Here is a 15,065-nt window from a genome sequence, read left to right as displayed (position 1 = left end):
ACCTTAAACAAAGTTTGAAGAACGATCAGAGTTGAACAAGTTTGTTTAAGGGAGTTTCGGGAGTTGTGTTGAGAGATTCGAAGAAGGATCGCTCCAAAGCTGGTCTGGCTTGCAGCCCGAAGGGAGCCTTGACGCCCGCGCGCCCGAGCATGTTCGCTCGCGCGCCGCGCGCCGCGTGGCCGCCGGCCACCAGCAGCTCGCCGGCACCCTATCACCAGCGCGACAGCGACAGGACGAGAGCCACAGCGCCCAACCCGCGCCCGCGACAGGACGGAGCGAGCGCAGGGCTAGCCAATCGCCGGCCGAGCGCAAGTCGCCTTCCGCCTGCCACGGCTCTGTTCCGCCAACCCTGTTCCGCCCGTTCACCGAGAAAGCTGAGATGCCCCTGACATCCCGCGCCTCCGCCCGCTCACCCAACCCCCACGGTAGGCTTTCCGCCTCGCCCGCCCGACAAACCGGTAGCCCCAGACGCGCGCCGCCCAAGGCCAATCGCCGCCGAAGACCACCCGGAGCTCCGCCTGCTCTGCCTAATGGCGTCGTCGGGCAATGGCCGCCTCGCTCGAGCACTCACCGCTCCCGGCCTTATCCTTTCCCCACCGGAGCCCCGCCTCGACCCTCCGCGCCACCCCGGCCCTATAAAAGGGAACCCCCTCACCGGCATGCCACCCCTTTGCCGCCGCTTTCTCCTCTGCGCCCTGCTTTCTCCTCTGAGCCACCGCTTTCTTCCCGCGCCGCCGCTGAGCTTTCGTGGAGCTCACCCCCTTGCGTCACCCCCACACTCCGGCGACTTCGCCGCTGTGGCGGAACCGCCCAACTTAAGCTGGTTTAAGTGCGCCTAATTGCTGTTGGAACAGCAATTATTCGAAACGCACCTAAAACAGCATAAGTCCGGTAGTCCGTCGAGTGTCCCTAGGACTCCTCGAAGGATCCACGATGTGTCTCATAGCCATACATCAGGATAATATCCGCGATGGGATAATATCAACAAATATTACCTTTTTAAAGATATAACAAAGGTACGATATATTACAACCATAGTTTGAAATAACTTAATCGTGCAGGTTAGCGTGGTTCTAGGAATTTAAAACATGAACCAGTTCGGAAGAAAAATAAACATCTAAGTTTTATTCTAGAGTATCATGAGACTCATAAGATACCCTAGGTCTTCGGGGCTTCCTCTTCGGTGGGTCCCTGCTGGCTTTCTGAAAACAACAACAAGGGATCCCCTGAGTACGAAGTACTCAGCAAGTCTTACCCGACTAACCAATATAATAGCTTTCCTTGGAAGTGTATGCTTAGCTTTTTGGTGTACTTGGCTAATGCAATTTTTGCCGAAAAGCTTACTACAAGTGATACCTTAGTTTTATCTTTTATTTGGGTTAATTTATTACTTAACCATTCTAAATGATAGCAGAAGTAAAAACAACCACAGCTGTTAAGTCATACATTACTTGACAACAGGAGATTTTATATTGCATGAGTTGATACTACGATGCTCAACAGTGATCAAGTGCATTCATAACCGAGAATTGCGGCGATCCGGATCTAATTACATCCTGCAGGAGAGTACCCCGATCACCAGCATTATACGACTGTTCCGGTCATATCTCACAACCTCTTGATTAGCAAAGTCAATGATTAGGAATACAACTACCAGGACCCAGGGATGCACCCCCACATGGGACCCCACGTCTGGCCTGATCTCCATGTGAGTTTCAGGCTACACCCCTGCCAATCTCCAGCACGTCAAATGCGGGTACGAAGCATTCCTGATCATAGAATTTACTAACCTACTGGGCTTTACTTGTCCCATACCCAGTAAGTGATCAGATGTTATCACTTGATCAGCGGTTAAGACACGAATCGGGCCTTAACCAGATTAATCTAGCAGACAGAACTACATCTCTAGCTTCTGTCCGTATTCATATTCCAGACTATCCTTCATAAGCAACATGTATGACTTAAGAGTTTTCCTTAAGGTTGGTAAACCAATCATGTAAGCAAGTAAGCAATTCTAGACTTGGTAGTTTCTAGGATTTGAACAAGTGGCAAAGATGTCCTTAAATCAAGGCATGATCATACACAAGAATAGGTTTCATCCAACTCCTAGACTTAGTGCATGCAATAAACAAATAACCTATAACTAGTCACATGAAATAACGACTCTAAAATAGATAGGTATAAATGCACCGGGGCTTGCCTGGGATCAACAAGGTTAGTTCTTTGGAAAACTTGTTTATTGAAAGAGGCACTTCACACTTCGCGAACGCTGTCCATCTCCAGCTGAAATCCACGAATTCCACTTCAGGAGTTGTGACGTCTACGATTCAATATATGCAAGAGTTAGAGATGCAAACTTTTGAATACAAGACTATACAACTTTCCTTCATGATAAAGTTGCAAGCCAACAAGGACTAGACAATTTATCATGATAAAGTTGCAAGCCAACACACAAAAACCCGAAAAGATTAGCCCACCATTTTAATTTCCTTTACTAAACCTACCTTAGACCTTTTTATTTATTTTTAAAAGCATTATAATAATTTTCTAATCTCAAAAACCTAATTCCTATGAATTAATAATGATTGTGGATAATAAAGCATTTTTCAAATTTTTATACATTTAATAAAGTTTAAGCATTTATTTAAATACCTTGGATAAAAAAGCATTAAATAAATACCTAAATTTTTATTATTTTTCCTAGGGTTTAAGAATTTTAATGCATAAAGGAAAATAAAACAATCCTAATAAAATTGGTTTCACTAATTTTGGGCACTTCTAGAATTTCCTGGAATTTAAATGGTGAAAACCCTATTTAATCTATTTATCTAATAAAAGAAAACCTAAAGTTTAAATAAAACCCCCGGACCAAACTTTTCTCACCCGACTTGCTTCTACCCACTATCACTTCCACCTATGGCCCACCCGGTTTCCTATTCTCCTTCTTCTTTTCTTCCTTGACAAGTGGGCCCACGGCCGAAATCTTCCCTTGGGCCGAAAAGTGGCCCGCCAACTTTTAACCCGTGACGCGTGGGCCTTCCTGTGGCAGTCCTTTCTTGGGCCGACTCTCCCTTCCTTCCTCTTTGTCAACCTTGGCCGGCCCACCTTTTTCTTTCTTCTTTAATTCCACTTGGGCCGCACGGTTTATTTCTTTCCCAAGCGACAACACGGCCCACCGGCTCCCCCTTTCCTTTTACTTGCGCGGGTCAGCTGGGCCGATTCCTCCCCCTTGGCCCACGAACGGACGGCTGGTCTTCATTTCTTTTCTTTCACTCCCACCTGGGCTTCCCCCACCGGGACTTGGCCTCCCGGCCCAAGTAACACGACTGGCCTGCTTCTCTTTCTCTTGAAACGCCGCGCGGGCCAGCTGGGCCGCGCCTTTCCTTGGCCCAAAAACAGCTGCCGGCCCTTATTCTTCTCCTTTCCTTCCTCCTGTGCGCATGGCGTCTTCCTCCCGGCGCCTAAACAGGGGCGCGCGGGGCCGACGGGGACTCGCCGGCTGGCGGCTCGCCGGCGACGGGGTCGGGCCGGGGAGGAACCCCCAGACCGCGACACACCCGTGGACGGCGGCGGCGCTCCGGGAGGTGGCCGGAGATGGCCCCTCCACGGCGGCGGCGGCTTGACCGGCTGCCGGCCATGGCGGCGCACGGAGGCGGTACAAGCTGTTCCCACGACTCCTCCTACGGCTTCCACACTCTTGCAGGACACCCCTAGGCCCGCCAATTGAGAAGAACATTCGGTTCAGGAGCTCACCTTGGGGGATTGGGTGACGGCGGCCGGCGGACAGTAACGGCGGCGATTCGAAGCTTGCCGGCAGGGAGACGAGCAACGGTTAGGCTTGGGCGTCGTGGTGGGGCTAGTGGAGCTACTGGCTGGCGGTGACGCGAAGGGCAACGGCGGCATGGGTGTTGGCCGGCGCTGGTGCTAGCTCGCTTGAGCTCTGTGTTCAACACGGTGAAATCCAACGGGATAAATGGATAGGCACAGAAGCTTGACTTATCCAAATTGTTACCGTTTGCATGCCATCCACCTCAACTTGTGGCAGATGTATGTAGATGCAAACGTGGATTAACTTGTTGCGCTGGCCGGTGCTTCGAGATGCCGGCGACGACACGGCTCTGCCGCGCTGCTCTGTTTCTACTGCCTGTTGCCTCTGTTCTTATTTCTTCCTTTCAAAACCAGTTGTTCATCCCTCCAATGCTCAAGATACTCCATCTCAACTCGTAGAACTCCTTTAAGCAAACTTGTAGAGTAGTTCGAATACTCCATTTGATAGATTGGCCTCCAACCGAATTAAGCATCCTAAGGTCGAGATTTTTGGAGCTCAAGTTTCTGTCAGTTTGTACTGTGACTGAATTTTAGCGATTCAGTTCGACAGTCTTCAAATGTGGTCGTTTACCCTTCTTTAGCACCAATTTCGGTAGCCTAATTGTATTCCATATAGGCCAACCACTCCCTATTTGTGTTCTACAACTAATAAGGATTCCATTTTGCACCAGAAACCATATAGCCTTTGCACTGGATTTTCCTGAAATTTGCTCCAAACATTGCTGTTTAACACTGTTTTCAGACTTAGAATTTATGCAGCTCAAGAGTTGGCCGAAATAGCTAGAGTGCCGACTTTGAGCTTTGATTTACATTTGATTCTTTTGCTATCTCTGAGCAACAACACCTTATTACACATGTCCAAGGATCATACTTCACCTCTGTCTAGTTGCCTTTGCTCACTTACTTGACAAATTGGGCAGAATTCGGTTTCAAAAATAAATACTCATCATGTTTTTCAGACTTAGAGTTATTTCAGCGAGGAACTCGAATTCTGCTCAATTGCTGACTTTTGGCTCCAATTTAAATTCAAACCTTCCACTATCTCTGGACAACAACTATTCATTTACCTTCTCCATAGTCCATATTACACTAATGTCCAAAAACATATGCTCACTTTTAAGGAAATTTCTCCAGAAATTGGTCCTAAAGTCAGGTACTCAATACCATTTTCAGACTTAACCAAAAATTCAGCAAAGCTGCCGATTGTGACAAAGTGCCAACTTTAGGCCTTCATTTGAAATAGTTCCCTTTGCTATTCCTGATCAACAACACCCAAACTTTGGATTCCAAAGCTCATAATTTAACATGGTATAGTTGTCCTGATTTACTTATTTGAGAAATTCATCAGAATTCAATTTCCAAAATGTACTCTGAAGCTATTTTTCTGATTTCCTGTTTTCGTACGGTGAATAGTAAACGTAGCTTTTCATTTCCTTCTCTGATTTCTTTTGAGTCTTTAGGATCAAATATTATTCCAAATTGTTGACCCTTAAGTTCAAATCATCTTTATACTGCTATTCCATATTTTTGCCGAATTTTTCTGAATTTCAAATTCAAAATTCAAATTTCGGCCAAATTTGACCCGAATTTGATTTTCGGTCAATTCCTCTTTCTTTTCTTCTCGATTTGCTTCCAACTCTTCAAAGTCACTTTGATGACTAAAATGGCGGGTGTTACTGCCCCTCCCCCTTAACAGAATCTCGTCCCGAGATTCCCGGGGTTAAATCCTCGGTTTTGAGAATCGAAAGGAAACTGCGTCAGGTTAACTATTCCTTCTTTTTCTGTACAAGGATAGTGCGGGTGGTGGCTCTTTATTCATCTGTTCCTGATGGTCCCAATTAATTCTGGATATTTAGACTCTAGGTCTTTAGTCTGTTCCAAGTAGCTTTATCTGGAGCACGATTCTCTCAGGGCACCTTGTAAAATTTGATACTCTTAGTTTGAGTATTGTTGGTCTTCCGATCCAAAATTTTCTTACGGACCAATATATCTCGGAACTAATTTTTCCTTTGACTTCAATTCGGTGTACTCCTTTCATCGGGGATACTCCGAAATGTACAAAGTCTCAAAATAAAATTCCAAAGATCCTCTTTTTGTATCCGAATAACCTTTCTGTCAGGACTAAGCTATTTCAAGGTTCGTACAATTCTTCTGAACTTTTTCCTCAACTTTAATTGACTAGATCTTGTTCTAAAGGTACTTTTTGTCTTGATTCCGACCAAATTAAAAGCAACCATTCTTCCCATTTTTGCTAGAAGTAAACATTCATCCCACTTCTTCGAGAAGGTGCGAACACAGGTTCGAAGCATATCTTTTTCTGTCTCACCAAGTATCTTTTGCTCTTGGTAAGGGTAGTGCCCATTGTCTCCTACATTTGTTCCCAGAATTCAGAGACGAATTGAGAACATCAATTAAAGACACTTGTCTTGGGTACTCCAGGTAACGATACTACCCGAGATATATAAAGTTCCATATAAGCTGACATACGGTAAGTGGTCTTGACAGGAATGAAATGAGCCGTCTTAGTGAGTCGAGCTACGATAATCCATATGAAATCATACCCCCTTGAGGTAGTAGGAAATCCTACCGTAAAATCCATGGAAATGTCTTCCCGCTTCCATTCAGGAATGGTTAAGGATTGCAATAAGTCGACCGATTTCTGATATATAGCTTTCACCTTTTGACACGTATCACATTCAGATACATACTTGGCCATTTCCCTTTTCATTCTTGTCCACCAAAATCATTGCTTCATGTATTAATAGATCTTAATACTGCCCGGGTACATAGAGAATCCTAATAACAAGCTGCATCTAAGATCTCCTTTCTCAAGCCCATCTTCTTAAATACTCTTATTTAGTTTTTGAAATAGAACACCCTCTTTTCATCCTGGTAAACAAGTAACATCACCTTAGCTTACTCATTTCCAAAGTATTCTTATTCCTTCGTCCTTCTTCTGAGCTTGTTCTATCTTTTTCTTTAAAGTATCGTGCAAGATAAGGTTATGCAGGGTACATTAGTTTTATTCGGATGATACAATCTCTAGTTTATAATCTTGGATTAGTTTCAGCCATCTCATGCCTCATATTCAGATCTGACCTCGATAGCGTCCGGCTATCGTAAGAAAACTTCTTACTTTATGAGCAGTTGTTAACGACTTATGTCCTTGACCTTTCCAAGATCCACTTCAATTCCTTACTCGGACAAAACAGGCCTAATGAACGGAACCTTCTTTAGCCAAAACTCACACTTACTAAACTTGACATATAGTCGATGCTCCGGAATCTATCCAATTCAATGTGCAAATGCTCCATATATTCTCCTTTATTCTTGTTCGTCAAAACCTTTGCTTCAAAGCTTGACACATCTCATTATTCTCTGGATTCCATGCAAACTTTACTTTTTAGAAACTCATTAATATTCATATAATGCTCACGTCTCTTCCTTCTAGTCCTGGAACTTCTCTCGGATAGACCTTTGACCCGATCCTTGGCGTGAAATCTGAGCTTTCTCATTCATATTTTCCCCTTTCTTTTGAAAATGGAGATCTCTGGCGAAACCAGTCCTTCCATAGTTATGTTATAATACGGCTGTAGATTTGCAAGGGTAGTGGTGCTTTAACTTTCCCGGTACTTATGGGTTTGTCAAACACGGAGTATTATCTGGGTTCTAGATAACCCATGGCTGATATGACAATTGTGGTTGGGGCCTATAAGTAGATCTAGCAGGTTCTTGGTAGACAACCTTTCAACGCCTGAGGAATACTCTTGGATGCTTTAAAAGAAATGTCCTCTTATTCCCAAGGATTCCTCCCTTCCAAGGGGTTTGTCCAAAGCTCTTATCCTTTCTGGGGATTACTAGGTTCATGACAGAACTATGATCTGTAAAAGTGTTTGGGAGCAATTTGTTTTCTCAGACTTAGTGTTCATATGTTTGGGAGCATATTGTGCCAGATGGTTGAATGCACTTAGATACTTCCAAACACTCTTGTGTCCCTGCTAAACCTTCTAGAAGTTGTTCCAGTTGCACTCTTATAATCCTTTTTTAGCAGAAACTGGATACAAATAATTGTCGTGAAATCTTCCCCAGCTATCTTCTTTTTGACGGATTACCTAACCAGATAGCTGGTCCATCATGTGCCTGCGAAACCTTGGAGTTAATGTCCTGCAAACTCAATCTTTGAATTTCCGTACATCAAAGAATCACACATGTATCCATATATAATGTTTGGATTTACGTGTAATTCTGCAACAATTTGTCTCATGTTCATACAGTGATCAGGGCTGACATGTACAGGAAAATGCCACTCTTAGTAGCTTTAACAAGCATGAGTAGACTGCGTTATCTTCTTCCAAATCTGCTTCAGAAAATTCCTGGCATTCTTTTGAGCGTCAAGGATATGAAGCATCTGGTTTGGAAAATTCTTCTCGATGAAGATTATAATGCTCACTCCATTGCAGAACACAAGATCTGCTAGCTTTGTCTCTGTTAGTGTCTCAGTCAGCAATACTCTAAAACTGTACCCATCTCCTCGGAGCTTTGTATTCTAATATAAAACTCCCATTGGTGCCTTATATATTCATATCAAAAGCCTTCACAGCCAACAACCCTGTTTACTTGGATTAGCTTTTCTCTGTAAACTAAACTATAGCTTCCTTTTCTAATCAAAGACTCCGTGAAATTCTCAGTGACCTGAACTCAATCCTTGTAGAAAATTTTACTGAAGCTCTTACTAAAAGAAACCAACGGTGATTGCATTATGAAGAACTTTCTCTATTGAAGTACGAGGCATCATGATAATATGAATAGTGCCATGAAACCAACGATGGGGATACATATTTTAACCCAAAACTTTTAATCTTGCTGTATGCAAAGAAACAACATCGCATGCGGGTATATGCAGCTCAAATATTCCGCCGCAAAGACCCTGATTGCCATCGAGTGCAATAGCTGTAATCTTTTTGAACTACTCGGCACTCTTCCCATGAGATGACTGCGGGGCGAATTTAACAGACTGAGAGCTTGTAGATCACATAGAGCAACTGGGATAGTATCTATCCAATTGTTGTGTGCAAGGTTAAGAATAGTGTCTTCTCAAAAGCTGGTGGTCTTGATATTGCTTCAATTTCCAACAACCACGTTAATTTCCCTATATCCTGAATGTCCCTGTTCAGTAGTCTAGCCTGCTTCGCTCTTGAATTCATAAGACTAGCAATAGCATCAATCAAGATAAAAATTTGTGGTGGCTCTACATCACAGGTTCTGACTCGGATTAAATGTGTCTTCTTGGGTCCGACATTTTGGGGTCATAAAAATCCAACAGACCGAACTCATTAAAACTTCCTCTTGTTCTTTAATAACATTATTCCCTGCATTTTGCAAACCTTGGTATATGTTTCTTTTAAACAACCCCCTCAACATTGTCCTTAGCTAAACAGTTGATCGGACTTCCTACGACTCCTTCCAAATTCTCTTCCATCTTCACACTAAGACTGTCCAGGTTCTCGTAAGCATGCAGATCCACCTCTTAAGATGCCAATTCAATCATACTCATATGGTTACCCACAATATCCTCCTTTCCTTTCACTACTACCGGGCGAGTAGATGTTGTCTTCCTGAAGATAGGATAGTTACCTAATTTTTCGTGCCAGCAAGTCGAGCCTGCATCTTCTATATTATGAATTGGAGAGAAAAAAGATTTCATCTTGTTGTTTAGATTTCTTAACTTCCAATCGGTTTACCTTGGCTTTCATGGTTTTCTGATATATCTCCGAGGCATCAAAATCAATGGATTCCTGAGCTCTCGTCAAGTGGCCTCATATTCATCCAATTTCTTTAACCGCTTTTCTCATAACTTTTCCTATATTACGATCTCGTGCAAGAGCTGCCTTCTTACTTATATCGAAATCATATGGAATATCTTTTTCCCTCATCTTTGAACCTTCATTCTTTTCTCTCTAATAATATTACTGGAACAGGCATCTTGATGAAGAGTATATATATTGAAGTCTTTTAATCTCATAAAGTGATTGTAATAACGTCTTGCTCTTTTTTTGAGAAAAAGCCTTCAAACCTTTATACCATGCTTCCAGTACTATAGTCCTGATTTCTGATCCCATGCTTTTTGTCAGACTGGATCTAATTTATTCTTATTTTTCTCACACCAGACAGTTTAAGTTGTCCTAATTGCTTACTCAAATAAGATTTGGTGTTCATCTGTCTGTCTTGATCTTCTCTTCTGCAGTTCTCTGTTGCATCGACCCCCTTACTACGTCTAGCTTCTATTACACGGAACGGGTTTAGGTCTAACGGCACTCTCCAAACCCAAAAATTTTGAAACATGCAATGCAAGCATGATGCAACGATTACTACTTACTTTCAGACTCATATACACACTCGTAGAAAAATTGGTGGCATCGCAATCTCTCCCTAAATAATAGACTACCGAATACTAGCGACACGCAACAAACAATTAGCATCTGCAAAATAAACAACCAGTTAACACTACTGCCACCTGTGACTCTTGTTTTTATTATTTTAAAATAGAGTCTCAATTTTTAAATAGTAATATCTGTTGATTATCCCAACCTACGGCTCTGATACCAGCTGTGGCGGAACCGCCCAACTTAAGCTGGTTTAAGTGCGCCTAATTGCTGTCGGAACAGCAATTATTTGAAACGCACCTAAAACAGCATAAGTCCGGTAGTCCGTCGAGTGTCCCTAGGACTCCTCGAAGGATCCACGATGTGTCTCATAGCCATACATCAGGATAATATCCGCGATGGGATAATATCAACAAATATTACCTTTTTAAAGATATAACAAAGGTACGATATATTACAACCATAGTTTGAAATAACTTAATCGTGCAGGTTAGCGTGGTTCTAAGAATTTAAAACATGAACCAGTTCGGAAGAAAAATAAACATCTAAGTTTTATTCTAGAGTATCATGAGACTCATAAGATACCCTAGGTCTTCGGGGCTTCCTCTTCGGTGGGTCCCTGCTGGCTTTCTGAAAACAACAACAAGGGATCCCCTGAGTACGAAGTACTCAGCAAGTCTTACCCGACTAACCAATATAATAGCTTTCCTTGGAAGTGTATGCTTAGCTTTTTGGTGTACTTGGCTAATGCAATTTTTGCCAAAAAGCTTACTACAAGTGATACCTTAGTTTTATCTTTTATTTGGGTTAAGTTATTACCTGACCATTCTAAATGATAGCAGAAGTAAAAACAACCACAGCTGTTAAGTCATACATTACTTGACAACAGGAGATTTTATATTGCATGAGTTGATACTACGATGCTCAACAGTGATCAAGTGCATTCATAACCGAGAATTGCGGCGATCCGGATCTAATTACATCCTGCAGGAGAGTACCCCGATCACCAGCATTATACGACTGTTCCGGTCGTATCTCACAACCTCTCGATTAGCAAAGTCAATGATTAGGAATACAACTACCCGGACCCAGGGATGCACCCCCACATGGGACCCCACGTCTGGCTTGATCTCCATGTGAGTTTCAGGCTACACCCCTACCAATCTCCAGCACGTCAAATGCGGGTACGAAGCATTCCTGATCATAGAATTTACTAACCTACTGGGCTTTACTGGTCCCATACCCAGTAAGTGATCAGATGTTATCACTTGATCAGCGGTTAAGACACGAATCGGGCCTTAACCAGATTAATCTAGCAGACAGAACTACATCTCTAGCTTCTGTCCGTATTCATATTCCAGACTATCCTTCATAAGCAACATGTATGACTTAAGAGTTTTCCTTAAGGTTGGTAAACCAATCATGTAAGCAAGTAAGCAATTCTAGACTTGGTAGTTTCTAGGATTTGAACAAGTGGCAAAGATGTCCTTAAATCAAGGCATGATCATACACAAGAATAGGTTTCATCCAACTCCTAGACTTAGTGCATGCAATAAACAAATAACCTATAACTAGTCACATGAAATAACGACTCTAAAATAGATAGGTATAAATGCACCGGGGCTTGCCTGGGATCAACAAGGTTAGTTCTTCGGAAAACTTGTTTATTGAATGAGGCACTTCACACTTCGCGAACGTTGTCCATCTCCAGCTGAAATCCACGAATTCCACTTCAGGAGTTGTGACGTCTACGATTCAGTATATGCAAGAGTTAGAGATGCAAACTTTTGAATACAAGACTATACAACTTTCCTTCATGATAAAGTTGCAAGCCAACAAGGACTAGACAATTTATCATGATAAAGTTGCAAGCCAACACACAAAAACCCGAAAAGATTAGCCCACCATTTTTATTTCCTTTACTAAACCTACCTTAGACCTTTTTATTTATTTTTAAAAGCATTATAATAATTTTCTAATCTCAAAAACCTAATTCCTATGAATTAATAATGATTGTGGATAATAAAGCATTTTTCAAATTTTTATACATTTAATAAAGTTTAAGCATTTATTTAAATACCATGGATAAAAAGGCATTAAATAAATACCTAAATTTTTATTATTTTTCCTAGGGTTTAAGAATTTTAATGCATAAAGGAAAATAAAACAATCCTAATAAAATTGGTTTCACTAATTTTGGGCACTTCTAGAATTTCCTAGAATTTAAATGGTGAAAACCCTATTTAATGTATTTATCTAATAAAAGAAAACCTAAAGTTTAAATAAAACCCCCGGACCAAACTTTTCTCACCCGACTTGCTTCTACCCACTATCACTTCCACCTATGGCCCACCCGGTTTCCTATTCTCCTTCTTCTTTTCTTCCTTGACAAGTGGGCCCACGGCCGAAATCTTCCCTTGGGCCGAAAAGTGGCCCGCCAACTTTTAACCCGTGACGCGTGGGCCTTCCTGTGGCAGTCCTTTCTTGGGCCGACTCTCCCTTCCTTCCTCTTTGTCAACCTTGGCCGGCCCACCTTTTTCTTTCTTCTTTAATTCCACTTGGGCCGCACGGTTTATTTCTTTCCCAAGCGACAACACGGCCCACCGGCTCCCCCTTTCCTTTTACTTGCGCGGGTCAGCTGAGCCGATTCCTCCCCCTTGGCCCACGAACGGACGGCTGGTCTTCATTTCTTTTCTTTCACTCCCACCTGGGCTTCCCCCACCGGGACTTGGCCTCCCGGCCCAAGTAACACGACTGGCCTGCTTCTCTTTCTCTTGAAACGCCGCGCGGGCCAGCTGGGCCGCGCCTTTCCTTGGCCCAAAAACAGCTGCCGGCCCTTATTCTTCTCCTTTCCTTCCTCCTGTGCGCATGGCGTCTTCCTCCCGGCGCCTAAACAGGGGCGCGCGGGGCCGACGGGGACTCGCCGGCTGGCGGCTCGCCGGCGACGGGGTCGGGCCGGGGAGGAACCCCCAGACCGCGACACACCCGTGGACGGCGGCGGCGCTCCGGGAGGTGGCCGGAGATGGCCCCTCCACGGCGGCGGCGGCAGCTTGACCGGCTGCCGGCCATGGCGGCGCACGGAGGCGGTACAAACTGTTCCCACGACTCCTCCTACGGCTTCCACACTCTTGCAGGACACCCCTAGGCCCGCCAATTGAGAAGAACATTCGGTTCAGGAGCTCACCTTGGGGGATTGGGTGACGGCGGCCGGTGGACAGTAACGGCGGCGATTCGAAGCTTGCCGGCAGGGAGACGAGCAACGGTTAGGCTTGGGCGTCGTGGTGGGGCTAGTGGAGCTACTGGCTGGCGGTCACGCGAAGGGCAACGGCGGCATGGGTGTTGGCCGGCGCTGGCGCTAGCTCGCTTGAGCTCTGTGTTCGTCACGGTGAAATCCAACGGGATAAATGGATAGGCACAGAAGCTTGACTTATCCAAATTGTTACCGTTTGCATGCCATCCACCTCAACTTGTGGCAGATGTATGTAGATGCAAACGTGGATTAACTTGTTGTGCTGGCCGGTGCTTCGAGATGCCGGCGACGACACGGCTCTGCCGCGCTGCTCTGTTTCTACTGCCTGTTGCCTCTGTTCTTATTTCTTCCTTTCAAAACAATTTGTTCATCCCTCCAATGCTCAAGATACTCCATCTCAACTCGTAGAACTCCTTTAAGAAAACTTGTAGAGTAGTTCGAATACTCCATTTGATAGATTGGCCTCCAACCGAATTAAGCATCCTAAGGTCGAGATTTTTGGAGCTCAAGTTTCTGTCAGTTTGTACTGTGACTGAATTTTAGCGATTCAGTTCGACAGTCTTCAAATGTGGTCGTTTACCCTTCTTTAGCACCAATTTCAGTAGCCTAATTGTATTCCATATAGGCCAACCACTCCCTATTTGTGTTCTACAACTAATAAGGATTCCATTTTGCACCAGAAACCATATAGCCTTTGCACTGGAGTTTCCTGAAATTTGCTCCAAACATTGCTGTTTAACACTGTTTTCAGACTTAGAATTTATGCAGCTCAAGAGTTGGCCGAAATAGCTAGAGTGCCGACTTTGAGCTTTGATTTACATTTGATTCTTTTGCTATCTCTGAGCAACAACACCTTATTACACATGTCCAAGGATCATACTTCACCTCTGTCTAGTTGCCTTTGCTCACTTACTTGACAAATTGGGCAGAATTCGGTTTCAAAAATAGATACTCATCATGTTTTTCAGACTTAGAGTTATTTCAGCGAGGAACTCGAATTCTGCTCAATTGCTGACTTTTGGCTCCAATTTAAATTCAAACCTTCCACTATCTCTGGACAACAACTATTCATTTACCTTCTCCATAGTCCATATTACACTAATGTCCAAAAACATATGCTCACTTTTAAGGAAATTTCTCCAGAAATTGGTCCTAAAGTCAGGTACTCAATACCATTTTCAGACTTAACCAAAAATTCAGCAAAGCTGCCGATTGTGACAAAGTGCCAACTTTAGGCCTTCATTTGAAATAGTTCCCTTTGCTATTCCTGATCAACAACACCCAAACTTTGGATTCCAAAGCTCATAATTTAACATGGTATAGTTGTCCTGATTTACTTATTTGAGAAATTCATCAGAATTCAATTTCCAAAATGTACTCTGAAGCTATTTTTCTGATTTCCTGTTTTCGTACGGTGAATAGTAAACGTAGCTTTTCATTTCCTTCTCTGATTTCTTTTGAGTCTTTAGGATCAAATATTATTCCAAATTGTTGACCCTTAAGTTCAAATCATCTTTATACTGCTATTCCATATTTTTGCCGAATTTTTCTGAATTTCAAATTCAAAATTCAAATTTCGGCCAAATTTGACCCGAATATGATTT

General features: G+C 43.3%; 1 long non-coding RNA gene across 2 annotated transcripts; it reads right to left on the bottom strand.

The window, feature by feature from the left end:
- Positions 1-981: 981 nt before the first annotated feature.
- Positions 982-14,395, bottom strand: LOC140223066 (uncharacterized). Of its 2 annotated transcripts, XR_011898486.1 has the most exons (5): positions 13,396-14,395; positions 11,840-11,959; positions 3,754-10,841; positions 2,201-2,320; positions 982-1,202 (listed from the first exon to the last, which is right to left on the bottom strand). It is a non-coding gene; the product is annotated as an uncharacterized lncRNA (long non-coding RNA). The 2 variants fall into 2 exon arrangements; XR_011898487.1 differs by lacking the exon at positions 3,754-10,841 and having other exon boundaries at positions 13,396-13,794.
- Positions 14,396-15,065: the final 670 nt, after the last annotated feature.

This window comes from Setaria viridis, chromosome 6, assembly GCF_005286985.2.
Source record: "Setaria viridis chromosome 6, Setaria_viridis_v4.0, whole genome shotgun sequence".
NCBI classification, from domain to species: domain Eukaryota; kingdom Viridiplantae; phylum Streptophyta; class Magnoliopsida; order Poales; family Poaceae; genus Setaria; species Setaria viridis.
This window is presented reverse-complemented; position numbering and strand designations above follow the sequence as displayed.